Genomic DNA, 17,395 nt, shown 5'->3' on the forward strand with positions numbered 1-17,395 from the left:
CAGGCTTTGGTGTCTGCAGCAGGGTGGTCGGGATTTGGAGAGGTATGTGGAGGAGTTCCTAGAGCTCTCTCACCAGGTGAGCTGGTTCGAATCTGTCCTCTGGGTCTGTTTTCGGCTGGGGCTGGATGATGACGTAATCAGCGGTGATCTTCCCACGCATAGCTTTCCCCTGATCGAGCTGGTTAATCAGGTCCTGTATCTAAATGGAGTGAATCTGGAGGTAGAAGAAGTTGGGAGCGATCATCATCCAGTCCCTCCCGAAAACCACCCCGCCTCACCAGCTCACCCCTCGCCCGGACCCTCCACATACCCATCGCAATGGCTGTTTCTGATTCTCATGCCAAATTTACACTGCAGTGTACATTTGATGGTGAAGTGCCATAGGTGTTTTTGCGCAGCTGAGAGGTGGCATAATTGCAGTATATGGGGCTGAGGTGGGTCTGAAAAGGCATAATTTACACTATATTTTGAGCAGGCAAAGAGCCTTTTAACATGGCTGTATAAGACACCTTCAGACAAGGTTTTCTTTTATGGACATGTTTGTCTCAGCTGTCAAGTTGCACAGATAGGGTACGACCACAAGATGTCATCCAAAACCAGCTAATAGATAGGTTTTGCTTTGGTTGTTAAAGCTGTTTATAGTTGTGTGCAAAAAAAAAAAATTATAGTTATTTTGTTTGTAATTGTAATTACTAGACTACTATAATTAATGATATTAATATATGTGTGGAATTTGTAGAAATATGATCTTAAAGAGCACATGAAATCGATCGCATGTATTTCCCACACTGGGCAGCTCATTTTTTTTCCTGTAATTAATTTCTTTAATATAATTCACCAATTTAAGTGAAATCTTGTGTCAAATGTTAATCATGTTATGGGAAAGTGATTTTTAAAAAAAAATATGTCTGTTCAATTTGATATTTAATTTCAATGTCATTTCATTATTTTATTTTGTCAATTTGTCATTTTTGACTGAAGTTGACCCTACATCTTCATCTAAAATTATAATGTTTTTTTTCTAATCATTTTCTGATCATTATTATTATTATTATTATTATTATTATTTAAATGCTTGTTACTGAATTAAATTAGTTTATACAGGCTTTAAATGAGACAAGTAAACAATATGTAATCAAATAATTTAATTAATATCAATTAATTTAACTGAATTATTTAATCAAATAATGCATATTTATGCAGTGTGAATTTAGCCAGTACAACCTGAAAAGTTTGGGAGCTGAAGGTGTCCTGAGCACTGACATCTCTCTTGAAACAGACACACTCTTTCTTTTTCTTTTTCTTTTTAAGAGATCAATTAATGAGCTCATTTATAATTAAAGAGCATTGATTTTGTGGAGCTGCTCTGATCATTTGAAACACAATTTGTGAAGCCTTTATTTCACATGCTTACCTTGTCAAGCACTTGGTGTCGCCCTGCAAGACCGACTAGAAGGAAACAGATCAATGCCCATTGAATATAAATTATGAAATTTCAAATCATTGCTATCTTAGGCTTTCAAATAGGGGTTTGAATGGAAAAGAAAAAAGCTTCACAGATGTGATAAACCACTGGGTCTAGCATGATAACAACCCATATTTATTTCTTTCTCTAAAGTGGAAATATATTGATCTCAATGAGTGATCGTTGAAGTCATCAAAAGTCAAATGCAGGTTTGGTTTTAAACCCCCTGACGAGTGTCTTTAGAAGTGCTCTGTGAGAGAAAGCCTTTTGATGAACAACAGCGATTGTGTGATTATTTGGAACTCTGAACCAGAATCTTGAAAAGCATATCAACGGTGACAGAAGAAAAAACGACAAAAAAGAAAAAAAGTTTGACATTCAGAGGAACAGAAACATTTTCATAACTTCAGAAAAATGTGCTCCCTTTCCGATAACATCTGTTGAAAGGAGAATTTTGTCAAAGTAATGAAAGAAAGACTTTAAATATGTACTGCCGAAATGCATTTGTGGAATGCACTGCAATTGTGTGAGTAGTCAAATTGCCAGTAGGAAGACCAGACACCTGCCTGAACATTTATCAGCTATTTACAGAGACAGTAATGAGATTACTAATGACAGTTTTATTTATATCTATTAATATTACATTTTACTGTTGCCACTGGTTAGGTTTTAGTATTACTGTATGTCAGAGCATCCAGTGTGTTTGTAATTGAACTAGAGCCAAAAAAGAGTTGTCAGTTTGTTCTGTCCATGGTTTAATAATCACAGAGCTTATTAACTTGATGCATTAATGTATATCTGTTGGCAGTAATACTCACAGGATTAGATTGCATATGCCTCTCCTTTCCTCTCCTATGGGCTTAGAAAGGAAGTGATTTTCCTCAACAGCTGCTAGAAATGAATCTAATCCCACTTGCTCCAATGTTGTTCATCTCTGGGGCTCTATTGTCCTCAGATGTTTGCTGCAATCATAAACGGCACCATCTGATTCATCCTACTAGGACCAGTTAATTAGATAAATCAACAGTCCTGCTCAGTTGGAACAAACACCTGTGGAAAACGACTCTAGCGAAACCGCTCCAACAGGAACACATAGAGATTGATTATTACATGCTGCTTCTGTGAGCAGCTGGATGTATAAAGGCAACTTCAAAAGCGGAACAGGCTTAGCGGCTGTCCTGTTTCACATATACAGAGGGGAAAATGAAAAGGACATGCAAAGAAAATGCTTTACAAGTGCACTTCCTTCTTCTTTCACTTGGTGTCAGCAATGATTTGGCCAGTTCACTGGTAACATGAATGCACAGTAGTTTGCATAAACCTAAAGGTCTCCCAGAACTTACTTATGTATCATTATATAAGAACTGTTTGGTTTTTCTGAATATTTACTACAGTGTGAGAAATAAACTTAAAGAATTGTAATGATTTCAGTTCTGACTCCTCTTTTGAGAAAGAAATATTAATAAACAGACATAAATACAAATTACATTTTATATTTTAAGAAATTTTATTAACTGCCATTGACCAAAGTACTTTCCAGCATAATGAATACAATATAAGCAATTACATGCATCCACACAAACACAATTAAGTCCTGTTCACTCTAATCAGATCTTCACAGATGGGGACGATTTATTGCGCACTGGAAAAGGGTTCCATAAACCAGGAGCAACCACATAAAAGGCCCTATCACCCCTTGATTTTAATCTAGTTTTGGGAATATGAAGAATCCTCTGGTTAGAAGATCTCATATGCCTTGTGTTTTGATAAGATATCAAAAGGTCAGCAATAGCCTATATTTCAGTACAATGCCGTGCAGTGCTTTACATACCAACAACAGAGCATTATAATTTTGAAAATAATTCAGTTAATAGAATTATATTAAATAACATCATTGAACAAACAATGTAACAAAATATATAAATTATTTATTTATGTGAGTAAAGCAGCACTCATATTCTATAACTAGGCCTATAGTCAGATGAAGGACCCAGTTATAGAGGTTCCAAATTGGGATTTTCCCAATAATAGGTTTCCATCCAAAGTTGCGAATTTAACTTATGCGCAAAACTGGAATATCACATAAAACATTTGCGAACAAGCATCGTTTCCATTCATCAAGTCAAAGAGAACGAAATCGTCACTTCCTGATAAACGGACACTATAAATGTCAGATGAAGGACCCAGTTATAGAGGTTCCAAATTGGGATTTTCCCAATAATAGGTTCCCTTTCATGGGAACTTCGAACTGCGTCCTCTAGGGGTCGCTATGGGGAACGACATAAAACATTTGCGAACAAGCATCGTTTCCATTCATCAAGTCAAAGAGAACGAAATCGTCACTTCCTGATAAACGGACACTATAAATCACTAAGAAAAGTGGGACAATATAATAATTTTCATATATGATAAATTACTTGCGCCTCAGAGCGAGCAGACGAAACACAATGAATGCGGTGACATAGGCAAAACTAATTTTTGGGCCCCCCTTCCCTATTAATATGTTAGGCCTAATATTGCCATCCAAGCAAACAAAAATATTTCTTAATCAGTGGAAACCGTTACAGTGTTTTTTATCGCAATAAGCGCTTGCGTTCAGTCAATAAAAATCGAATGTAGTTCTTCATTTGTTTGAGAAGTGAGAAAGACCATTTCATTAATAGGCGCGGCGACGTGGCCACAGAATAACCACTTAGGGAGTGCATTATTTCTCTAATGATTTTAACGGCCTGGAGTCCCAACCACACATCAAGACATTGTTCAGATGATTTGTTTCAAGACATTTGACATGTTTCCGTCCTGAAATCTCGTGTGTTGAACTAGTTTTTTACGCACCTCATCCTAAACCTTCCGTTTGATATACAGGCTAATGCAGTTATTAATGAAGTCTAATGCGGTTATTATGCGGAGAGAGAGAGAGGGAGAGAGACCAGTAGCCCCTCACTGCAGAACAAACATCCAGGGGGCGGGGTTGGATCCACATCTAGGGGGTGGAGATGGGTGGGTTTAGGCATATGTAAGGTGGGAGGAGTTGGATCTGGATCCAACCTCGCCCCCTGGATCTTGTAAGCGCATGTGAATAGCGTCTGTGCGTCCAGCAGCAGCAGCGTCTAGCGAATCTTTAAGTTAAACTGCTTCAAGAACCTCACAACTGAGAAATATCATGTAGCTTTTCAGCTGCGAAACTATTTTATTGATAAATTCGTGGGGCAGCGCTGACAAGAACTTTCTGTTCGCGTCTCCGCGTGTGTGTGTGTCTGTGAAAGAGAAGGGGAGATATTCATAGCCTACATAAAAAAGGTGGAAGACATGGAAATAGTTTGTCATTTTTTACCCTATTGTTTGTTATATTTATTTGCTCAATGTCTTCTTTGGTTTTGGTTCTTTTACTGTTGTAGATAGCCCATAGTATAACAAAAATATTATATATCTCTTCACTGTGTTTGGGCCCCCCTGGACGAGCGAACATAGGCACGTGCCTAGAATGCCTATGCGTAAATCCGGCCCTGCGTGTAAGACATTTCTGGGAGGCAATTATACAGAAATACTTTCATGACAGACTTTGCTCGTGCATTTCCGAATGATCATAACAACATTTCAGATGCTGTGGAATGAGATCGGTCCACTGGTTAGTCAGGTTTTGCTGTCCCATAGCGCAAAGTCACATGGCTTTTTTAATGCGCTTGGAGGAATTTATTCGCAAAATGCATCTCCATCTCCCATTATTCGCATCACCCCTTTTTCGCACAAGTCAAAAACCAGCTTTTGCGAATTAAGGGATTTTTATTCTAAATTTGGCGTTATCATCACTAGTTTCTCATGCCATAGACTACTTCCAAATGCGCATTAAAATAGGGTGATGGAAACATATAATGCAATAGAAGAAACATTTTTGGTTCCCTAAGAAACCTTTCATGAGCAGTTCCCAAAAAGGACCTTTTTTTGGTAGTGTGAAGAACATTTTAATAATCTACTGAACCTTTTTCCACTATAAAGAACCTTTTGTGGAATGGAAAGTTTCCATGGATGTTAAAGGTTCTTTGTGGAACCATCAATATCAATAAATAACCTTTATTTTATACTGATTTAAGTCTCACAATCTTTCAATAACAAAACACAATGATTGCATGTGTTTGATTCACTTTCATAAGAGTCATTGGTTCAGGAATCGGACTACACTGTAATGTACCAAAATATACAGCGTGACCAAAGAACCATCTCAGAGGAATCATTCATTGGGGAATCGGACTTAACTGTTGGGTAATTTGTTATGCGCTGTTGGTTCAGTAGGAATGCCACTGAATATTAGTTCAATAAAGTTTGACAGAGTATTTTAGTATGTTATTTGTCAGCATTCCCTGAATAATATATTTATAAAAACCTGTTCTTGGTTCTTTACCTCTGGAATACTAAAAGGTCTACATGTATCCTTTACCTGGCGAACTTTCAGTGGTGTTGTTGCTGCTATTGTATCAACTACATACAAACACTCCTGTCTTATTGTTGTAATTGCTTGCTTGTTTGCTTATCACTGTTGTACAGCTTCTAGATTTACATACTGATGCATGTTGAGTGATGTTACAGCTGCTGCTTATATCACCTGCTTCTAATGAAACCTTCAAATGTTTAATGGTATTCAGAGCTGACAGTGCATCATTTATTGTTTGCCTCACAGCTGCACAAAGCCCTATAATTTCCCCCCATATCCCAGTAATGTCTCCTCGGAGCTGAACTCAACTGTAACTCAAGCCTGGCTTATTTTTAGAGGTTGACCTCCGCTGTGTGAGGAGTCTGTAGCAAACAGAATGATTCCTGTCCCTGGGTAAATGTTGCTTCCTCTGAGCTTGAGATCTCAGCTTGATATTTAGCTCTCATCTGCAGCCTTCAGTAAATGAGTAATAAAGCTCACCACCAGACCTGTTTTAAACCATAACTCAGGTGCTGGAAGAATGAGGGGGCTGGAATCTTCATGAATTTTACACAAGGCACTGTAAAAACCACTTTCTTTAGCAGAAAATGCATGCAGGAAGCATTAGTAAGATTTGCGCATATAATGATATAAAGATATCCCTGTGGTTTCATAAGTGAGTTTTATGGCTAAACAGCTGAATGTAATATGACAGTCATGATTCCTGTTTCAGCTCGGCAATAAATCCTCCCACACAAGCACTGCAATCCACCCCTAATATCTTTTGATGAAAATTAAAATCTCCTTTTTGCACACCCTTTTTGCAGTGTTGGTGTCTTTGGATGGTGATGCTGTTTTTGTTGGTTTGGCTCTAAACTCCAGCAGAGTGGATTTGAAATAAATCAATGCTGCATTAACGGTAGAGTACAGCCTGTCAAATTTACAAGGTATTTACTGCTACAAACTGTGAGCGTGGAGGACTTGCAGTCAGAGGCCATGTCCTCAGATGCAGACAGACTGCGTATGAAGTAGCACTGAGGTGAGCCAGGAACAGTGCTAAAGGTGTGAAACTGTTCTGTCAGGAGAGTACAGGTCCAGCGAGATAAGTGGTGAAATATCACTTTTTCAAACAGGCTGCTGTGTCATTTCTTAATTTATTTATCCATCGCTGTATTAGTAAGTAATTTATGAGACTTCCTTCACATTCCCAGCTGATAGGGCTTTATATTTAGGGATGACATCTTGGACATGATTAGGCAAAGATATATAAACTTAAATGTGATGTATTTTGGTGCAATGTAATGTTGTGAAGTTGTTAATTATTTCAATTAACAATAGAGATTTATTCATGAAATGTGCCTGAACTAACATTATCATCGTCACTGTACACTTTACTAAAATATTTTACTGAAAGCAGAATAATACAGTATAAGTATATCAAAAATATCAAAAATATTTGCATATGGTCCCTAGTGGAAAATAAAATACTAAAATGTATTTGAAATTCAATTATTTAGCGCAAAGTATACTACAAATACATTTACATATTTATGTGCTTAATAAAAATACTTTGTACTTTTGGTATACTATACTGCTAAACTGGCACAACTAATTTTGTTTAATTTTCCATAATTGGATTACCTTCTGCAATATCCAAATGGGTTTCATCAATATACAGGTTAAAGTTAGCATATACTGCATTTATTGCTGTTTCTTGGCTTTTGAGATTAGTCTCTTATTATAGCAGAAACACATATAAAAATATAAGCTTCTTTATTGATTTAACAGCAAATGGGTTACACTTTATAATAAGATTAATTTAATTCCTGAAAATTAAAGCATAAGCTCTTTTATATATCAATTTCTGAATGCTACTGTTTATTACTGTACATTAACTTTATTACCAAAACTTAGTGATCATTGACATTTCATGTTAATGCAAAGGTTAGCTAACTTTAACATACATGATCTTATTGTAAACAAAAACAAAAAAAACTAAACTAACCTAAAAACAGTATTTGATACACTCATATATCCATCCATCAAAAGCAAGGATGCTGGAGCCTACAGTTGAAAAAAAGAAAAAGAAAACTAAAATAATATAACAGTCAACATAAATTATTATCTTACAGTCACCAAGCACCCATCACATGATTTGGTCCTTTGTATCTGAGTCAAGGATGTTAATAAGAATGGATGTTAATGGATCTCTGTACTGGAGGATGTCCAGTCAGTAATGCTGCCCTGATCATGATTCAGGACGTATTTGTACAGCCAGATGGGAAATGTTCTTTTGCAAGACAATCTGTTCCGTTAAGTATTATATTGACAAAATGAAACCTATTTGTAGCACAGGGCTTTGTTTGCTTCATGAAGGGATGTTTTATTTCTTAATGGTCTTCTCATTTCATATGATGGTAATTCTCTCAAATCCAGGAAGACAGCAAATTAGTAACAGGCTGAGTTCTGTGTATACAATGCTCTCACCCCTGAGTTTGTGCCTATTTTTCAGTCACACATTTCCTAACAATTAGTTAAAGCATTCTGACTCTCTAAGGAAGCGAGAATTCATTTAAAGCTCTGGCATGATCTCCTTGATTAATTGTTATGAGAGGCAGCAGATGCATGAAAATCCCATATTCATTCTACTGGGCAAATGGGGGTTATTTTTAGACCAGACAGCTTGCCGGGACAAAATCAGACCCACCAAAGTGTCAGTATTCACTGACACCGAGCAACATCTCCTTCTAACTGATAGTTTACACCAAAAGCGTGACAACTGACACCATGTAGATCCGTGCTTATTAACTGACAGGATCTGCCTGATCGCCCTTCTGGAATCAGATCCATGACTGAGTAAGATAAGCTCTAATTGTCTTTTCTGTTTCAATCGTATGTAGATGGCTGAATAAAACAGGTAGTAGACCTATTCAGATGAATATGAATAGCCAGTTTGACAGACCTTTTATAATAGCAGCAACATGAATCTGTATTCTACATGAAATAACATTAATTGATACCAACAACATAATTTTGTAGAAAAATAATTAGATTTTACAGAAATTGATTGTCTCAATGTGCTAACTGGAGATTATTCATGCAGATCTTATGAAGGTGTTTTAATTTGTGAGTAGTGGTATACCTATATTTAGATATACATAAAACTAAATAATATTAGTCTTTTGTAACATTATAAATGTCTTTACTTTGAACTTTTATTCAAATGAATGCATTTTAAAAGTTTAATTTTTTTTTATGAAATCCTAATTATGTGAAATCATTATTGTCTGAAAGAAAATCATTATTTGAGGCTTAAGTTTGTCCTTCTTTTCCAGAAATCCTGTGTGAATGTGTCTCACAGGGAGATATGCAACAGGAAATGCATGAATAAACAAAGACAGATGATAAAATGTGTCTGCAAGAGTTAAGTCAGCTAAAATGGAGCTAGGAGGCAGCCATGTCTGACCTGTTGTCAGATGTATGGAGAGGACAGCCGAGTCATTCAGTCTATTCCCAGGGAAGCCATGACAGATTCAGATACCATTTCTAATCCATCTATTTTATCTCCATTGTTTTGGCCCATGGGGTCAGTCAGTCTGCTTTAGCTATACATCATTTCAACACACACACACAAAACATCTTTACGGTGTCTATTACCCAAACATTTCCAAGACAGAGGTAAATACATTGTAATGTTGGTGAAGTGCAGCTTTGGTTTAAATGTTGTCAATAGATTAAAGAATAAGTAGGCCTGATTAATCACAATGAGTCTCATGGTTTTCTTGCCAGTAACGTTAAAATTAACATTTGCTTTCAAAATGTAGTGCACTCCAGTTTAATTTATATAAGTTTAATTTATTCTTGTTCAGTTTATTCACCATTCACATTTTCTCCATTTTGTTAATATTCAGTCATAAACTGTGCAAAAAATGCAAAAACAGTAAATAACATTATTTATCTGAATAAGATAAAAAAAATGAATTTGCCTTTAAGAAGGACTTTCTATTCTATTCTATTTTATTCTATTCTATTCTATTCTCGTTTAACTGTAGCAGTTGTTAAAACATACTTCAAGAAGGAAAACTTGTGCTTAAAGAAACCTCAAAGGCACCTCTCACAGATGTCTAAGTCACATTTAGCTCTGATTATTGTCTTTGCCAGACATATGACTTAATTTCTTGTGCATTAAACAACGCTTGAAATTGTTATTAGTAGTTAATGGGGGTATTAACAATTTGGAATGTAAGAAAAACATATGTGACATCTGCTCTTGCACTAGAGTCATATTCCGTATAGTTGCCAAGCATATTGCATAAAAACAATCAAAACTAATAATAAAGAAATCTTATATAATTACAACATTTTATAAATGGCATATTGGTTTTATTAATAAACCAGAGCTGTTTTATTCTCAGTCAGTGAGTGTGTAATATTTAAGGTCAGTGAAATATGAATCAGCAGAAATAAGTCTGTCCAGAGAACACCACCACCTGGCAGATCTGTCATCCAAGGAAGTGCTGAGATGGACAGTGAGCAACATACATAACCATAGCATTTACAGACAGGTTATCTCTAATTTATTCAGACTACTGGGAATGTTTGCTTTGCAGCAGCGTTAGTGGATTAGCCATGATATTACAGAGCTGGAGCCGTGAAGCCGTTATACTTTTCAATAGGGGGAAGCACAGATGTCAGTGTCTTGGGCTATCAAATGTAATAATGTTTGTTAATAATGTTAATATATGTTTTTTTGATGTTTTAAAATGGTTTTCACATAAGGAACATGTAAGCTCTTTGTTTATGAACATTAGATGAGACCAACACAACTCAATGAAGCAGATCTACCCCATATACTCTTTTTTTCATAGTAACTTGTGACAAAAATAATAGAAACACTCGTTAAAGGATTTCCAATTTGAGTTGGAGGACCATTAAAGTCATTTGCAGTGGGATTTAAAATAAAGCTTTTACGACCTGGATTTGTTTAATTCAAACATAGATAATCATTGGGTCCGTTCACATGGTCCACTGAGCAAATCCAATCATCCTGACACCATTCATTTGGGCTTCCTTTGTGGTCTTTGTCCATTCCAGGATGACAGTCTGAGAGAGATATGAGATTAAGTGCTCTGGAAATAGTGTGTGGGGCTGAAGAAAGGGTATTTATGAGCCTTCACTTCAGTTCATAGAATACCTTTTAAATCATGCCTACAGTGGACAATGTAAGAAAGAGACATCCATCACAACATGTGTAATTTAGAAAATTATATGCACCTTCAACTTAATGGTTACTGTGACGAGTGGGGGTGGGGCCGAGAGCCGTGGGAACGGAGCGAGGCTGATGGAGTAATTGATTATGAGCGACATCTGGACCACTCACCGGTCTCGAGTCCCACGGAGGAGCTCCGGAAGGATAAAAGCTACAATAGTGAAAGAGGAGAGAGGACCCTGGACCCTTTACAATAACAGTACATGGATAGTCATGAATTCATGTGTGAAAACTTACCCCAAAGTGTTAATTAATACATTTACTAACAAACATGTAGTTAAGGTGGTTGTTACTCACAAGAATTCATATGAGTGATGTCATAGTTGAAGTTAGTTCTAATCTTACTTATTTAATTTGTGTATTAGTACATGATTATTCATGTACTGGTATTGTAAAATGATGGAGTAATTGATTATGAGCAACATCTGGACCACTCACCGGTCTCGAGTCCCACGGAGGAGCTCCGGAAGGATAAAAGGAGGAGCTACAATAGTGAAAGAGGAGAGAGGACCCTGGACCCTTTACAATAACAGTACATGGATAGTCATGAATTCATGTGTGAAAACTTACCCCAAAGTGTTAATTAATACATTTACTAACAAACATGTAGTTAAGGTGGTTGTTACTCACAAGAATTCATATGAGTGATGTCATAGTTGAAGTTAGTTCTAATCTTACTTATTTAATTTGTGTATTAGTACATGATTATTCATGTACTGGTATTGTAAAATGCTACCAACTTGCGTTGTTAAATATTCACAATAGTGCATGGAATGCATAATACATAATTTTTGGAAAGCTGTAAATTAATGTGACAGCTAAATGCTGTGAAATATCAAGAATTGTTACATTGGTGTATCGAGATTTGGCTAAAAACAGCTTGAACCTTACAAATAGATTATATGAATTGTTTGTATTCTTATACACATATGATTGCCTTTGTGATTCTGCCAAAACTAGGCACGTTAAATGCCTACTTTGATGGCACATAAAGAACACACATGAATTTTACATTAGGTTTTGCTTCTGTTTTACGTATATTTCACTCAGGGTTTTGCCAAGATACTGTGATAATAGCATGAAGATGAATGTGAAATGCTTAGAAATGTAAATCTTGAGACTGCACACTTCAGATCCTTCCCGCTGTGATCTTTAGTTTCATTTATCAGGTTCCCACGTAAAATCTTTCATCTCCAAAGAGACAGGCAAAATTATTATCAACATTTTCAACATATCTTATCATCTCGTCTTTTAAAAAGCTCATCAAAGTGGTGCACACTTCTTACTTTAACACATGTTTGTGTGATGTTAGCAATTAATTGTCATCCGAGTGCTATTTATTCAGCTTTTCATAAATATATGTGATAAAATAAAACTTGATATGACATATGTATAGAGTGAGAGAGAGAAACATTAGTGTACCTTTTTCTCAAGGGTGACACATTAACACTGACTACATTATATAGTGATTTGTGCGGAAAAAAACTAACATAAAATGTTACAGTTTAACACGATGACAATGGGAAGAAAGGTTTTGACTTGTTATCTACATATTTGGTGTTGGCTGAAGGTGAACATCAAAGGTATGAAATGCATTGGGAATGAAGTCACTCAAAGTGTAGATATTACCTGGTGTCTTTAAGCAACCAAACGGACCAAATTAGTGGATCAATAGATTGATTGATTTCCTGCAGTAAATTAATTTATCACTGGATGCTATTTCTGTACAATTCCACATGTAAAGTGAATCAAATATGTTCATAGTAAAAAAAAAAATCCTAATTATTCACTCATTTGCTAAAGGTCTGTGACAGTGATCTCAGTCAGATTTAAAACATACTGTATCTGCAGACAATGAAAACAATCCTTTTTTTTTGTCTTAGCCTAGTCTTGAACCTTTAGAAAAGTGCCTCAAGTGGTTTGCCTGACTTAAAGGGGTTCAGTGGTTTAGCCTCAAGCTCAAAAATAGTCTGCTATACCCTTAAATAAATCTAAAACGGCCCTTGTCTGTCAAAATCCAGAGTGAAGTAAGACAAAAACTGATTCACAAACTACAAGGCAACTTCTACAGGCCCCAAAGTGATTATACTGGGAGAGAGACGAGAGCAGTTTCTTGGTTCAGGTGCCAGTGGGATAAATGATGCATGAGCAGCTGTCCTCTCTGGCACTTGGATCTTTCACAGCTGTGTTTGAACACCATTTATTGTTGCCTTTTCTCCATGCCACACATAGATCATCACTGCATTGGACTAAACATGTTGATAGGGCAAATTCTATATTAATTGCTGATCTGTGTTTTATAATAGTATTACAGTATTTGTATTATATAGGGATCATACAGAAATTGCACTTGGAGTTTGTTTTGGGATTTCGGAATGGCTTGCCAATGCAAACTTCCCTGAAAATTTCGCTCAGGCTGGTAAACACCATTGAACATCCACTGATCAGTGGCAATTTGTAGTTGTACTCTGGGGCTGCAAACTGTAGTGATCAGATCTACATTTTCATTTACACTATGATGATTGTTGTCAGTAGCAGTCATCAAGTTATGCATTTTGACCTCTAAATGGGGTTAAGTATATTTTATTATTGCTTCAGATGAAACTTTTGTTAGCTGCATGTTAACAGGGAAAACAATTTTTATTTTATTTTTGCTTTACTATTGCGATTGTAGTCAGTAGTATAGAAAATAAATGATGATAAACAGATTAGCCCTAATGGAAAGAATTTTGCAGGAAAAAAAATCATTTTTGCCAAACAAATCCATTCCATTCTGCTAATATCAAACAGAAATGAGACATCCGAATGCAACACCCCGCTGACCTCTCTATGTGGTCTGCATTATGAAGAATTAATTACTCTATATTACCTTATTTTGGGTAAACATTACTCACACCACAGCACACATCACAAATGCTCTTGCATTTCTCGATGTGGATATGAGGCAACAGCCACACAAATTGATTGATTCATCTCCTAAAGGTCATTTTCCTCCATTTCCTTTTACACAGAACTAAATATGGTAATTAACCATAACATTAGCGCTGTCTTTCCGATGGCACCCTTTCAAATGTTACATCTCATTATCCTGTGGATCTGAACAGACATTTGAGGTATTACTGTGCTGAGCAAATGAGCAGTAATAGCACTGGAGACCCTCTCATCTGCTAATGGACTATCTCATGTATCCTAATGCTGCTATTATCAGAGTGTTGTATGTGTACTGATGCTCATACTGTTGGCTGAATTAGTCTGATCTGTATGATGGCTTCCTTTGAAGTGTTATGATGTTCAAAGATGGCTATTGAAGTACTGGAAGCTTTTCATGTGTGAACTTGATAAATTGAGTTAATGATTGGTTTCTTGGCATGTTCTCCTGTTTGCGGCAATTTATAGCAACATACTGTTTTCTGTGACCAACAACATCTGTATTTTACACCAGCATGTGAAAATAGCAAGGAAAAAAGGAAAGCCTGTCCACTGAACACGCTGTGAACTCACAAGAGACAGCTCAGTCTTTGTTTTGCCCAAACTTCTCCCTGTGTTCCCCATCATCAAGGCAGCAGGCAGATGTGTGCTGCAGCTGGGAGATGGTCCAGGGAGGACGACCATGTTCAGTGTTTCCATGGGCCATCCATAATCACAGCTGTTGCCATCCATTCGGAGCAGAGAACACAGCAGCACTCTCACCTCCCAGTGCTTAAATGGACACAAGAGAACAACCTGCAGTTTCTCCATTAGCAGTCTGCTGTATACAGCTACACACACTTGCTGAGGCCTGGCAGTAATCTGAAAACTACAACGACGTCTTTGACCGGTGCTTTTTCATCACCTCACAACTAGGGTTGCAACGGGGCGGAAAATTTCCGGAAACTTTCCATGGGAACTTCGTCTGGGGAATTTTGGAAATATTCCAAGTTTTAAACTTTTGGGGAATTTATGGGAATTAATTGAAAATTTGGGGAAATTTATTAAACTATCATATACAAACATAAATATAAACATTTTGTTTGATCATAGGCTCACATGCATGCGAACTAATACAAATTTTAAAAATGACATTTTTGGATTTTTTTGGGGGGGATCTGATGCTTTTTCAGGATTTTTTGATGAATGAAAACTTGTGAACAGTGTTTATTCAAAATGGAAATATTTTCTAACAATATAAGTCTTTACTATAATTTTTTATTAATTTAACACATCCTTGTTGAATAAAAGTATTCATTTATTTCAAAAAATGAGAAAAGATACTAACCCCAAACTTTTGAATGGTAGTGTATTGTTAAAAAAAGGATTTCTATTTTAAATAAACACTGTTCTTTTTTAACTCTTTATTCATCAAATAATCCTGAAAAAAGAATCACAGGTAATAAAAAAAATAAAAAAATAAACGGCACAACTGTTTCCAAAAGTGATTATAAATAAGCATATTAGAATGATTTCTGAAAAATCATGTGACACTGAAGACTGGAGTAATGATGTTCAAAATTCAGTTTTGCATCACAGAAATACATTATATTTTATAGTATATTAAAACAGAAAACCATTCTTTTAAATTGTAATACCAGTAATACTGCCCAGTATTACAGATTTGTTCTGTATTTTTGATCAAACAAATGATGAGCAAAAGATATGCAATGTTTAAAACATTAAAATAGTATGTGTCCAAACTTTTGACCAGTACTGTACTTCTGCCAGTATTACAGATTTGTTCTGTATTTTTGATCAAACAAATGATGAGCAAAAGATATGCAATGTTTAAAACGTTAAAATAGTATGTGTCCAAACTTTTGACCAGTACTGTACTTCTGTATGATAACAGAAACCTGGCTAGCAGAAAGAGCATCACAGCTTGAGCTAGTTTATACATCATAAATTGTCAATGAAAATAGTGCTTACTTGCTTAGATTTGTCATATCTTGATTTTACTGGCTAGCTAGCAACTGTAAAAACACTTTTTGGTATTTACTAGTTAAACTTGAATCCCATAGATCAAATATATTTAGAATATCAAAACTTAGATGTAGTCTTTGGGCTCCATTGCAGCAAGTGTGGCTTCCGAGAAAATGGAGGGGAATCCCCCTCTTAGGTGACTAGAGGGGATTGCGTGTGGGGAGGGTCATTTTTTGACTTCTGCTTTATTATTATCTCACCTAAATGTTTGTTCCAGTCTATGGTTTGTTCAGTCAGTGTATTTGTTTTTACAATGGCATAGCCTAAATTAGTTGCACAGTATATTGCACACAGCACAAGGAAGTTTACTCTTTTTTTTGTAATATTCAATGTAATTTACAGCATGAATATTTAACAAGATGGACATTTTGATATTTTGTGTGCAGGATTTAAGAAATGATCTGTTCATGTTATGGAGGAAAGCACAGTGCATGTAGGGGGTGTGGCCTCAATAGCCCTGCAGTAAAGCAGTGTGGTGTGTGCATGTGATTGAGCAGTGTGTAGAGTAGAAATTAAACTGAAATTGCATTAAATCAGGTTGTTTTAACCAAAATTATGCTGCAAGATTTTTTCTCAACTACATTTAAGTCCCCAGTTCCTGCAATTTGGCAAATTTCCATTAATTCCCATGGAAAGTTTCCAGTCTTGAAAATTCCCGGAATTTTGCAACCATACACCACACCTTTTTTGGCTGCTGGCTGATCTTTGCTAAAAGCAAAGAACGGATTTGCAATCTCTTTAATACCAGTCTTGCTTAATTACCTAATTTGGAAGGATTGGTGGATGTAGAATGCATCTCTGTGTGTTTTGAAATGTCCTGTGATTTTTTTCTGCTGTGCAACCCTCCCTTTTCTGCAATTGAACCTCAGAGGTATAAACTTCTATACATGTTTAGGCCTACATTGTATATATAGATAGATAAATATACAGTTGTGGTCAAAATTTTACATAAACTTTGCAGTATCTGCAAAATATAATTTTTTGTAATAGTTGCGTGTGAGTCCCTCAGTTGTCCTCAGTGTGAAAAGATGGAATCTCAAAATCATACAGTTATTGTTGGAAAGGGTTCAAATATGCAAAAGATGCTGGAAAACCAAAGAATTTGTGGGACCTGAAGGATTTTCCTGAAGAGCAGCGGGCAGGACAAACAAGGGATTCATGAACAACTATTTAAAAAAAAACATGTTGTGGATAATCAAGGTAACAACAGTATTAAGAATCAACCTTATGTAAACTTTGAATGGGGTCATTGTTATAAATTGTAGCGTCTGGACCACTCAAACACACAATATATATTTTG

Source organism: Sinocyclocheilus grahami, unplaced genomic scaffold, assembly GCF_001515645.1.
Source record: "Sinocyclocheilus grahami isolate Dianchi unplaced genomic scaffold, SAMN03320097.WGS_v1.1 scaffold532.1, whole genome shotgun sequence".
Lineage (NCBI taxonomy): Eukaryota > Metazoa > Chordata > Actinopteri > Cypriniformes > Cyprinidae > Sinocyclocheilus > Sinocyclocheilus grahami.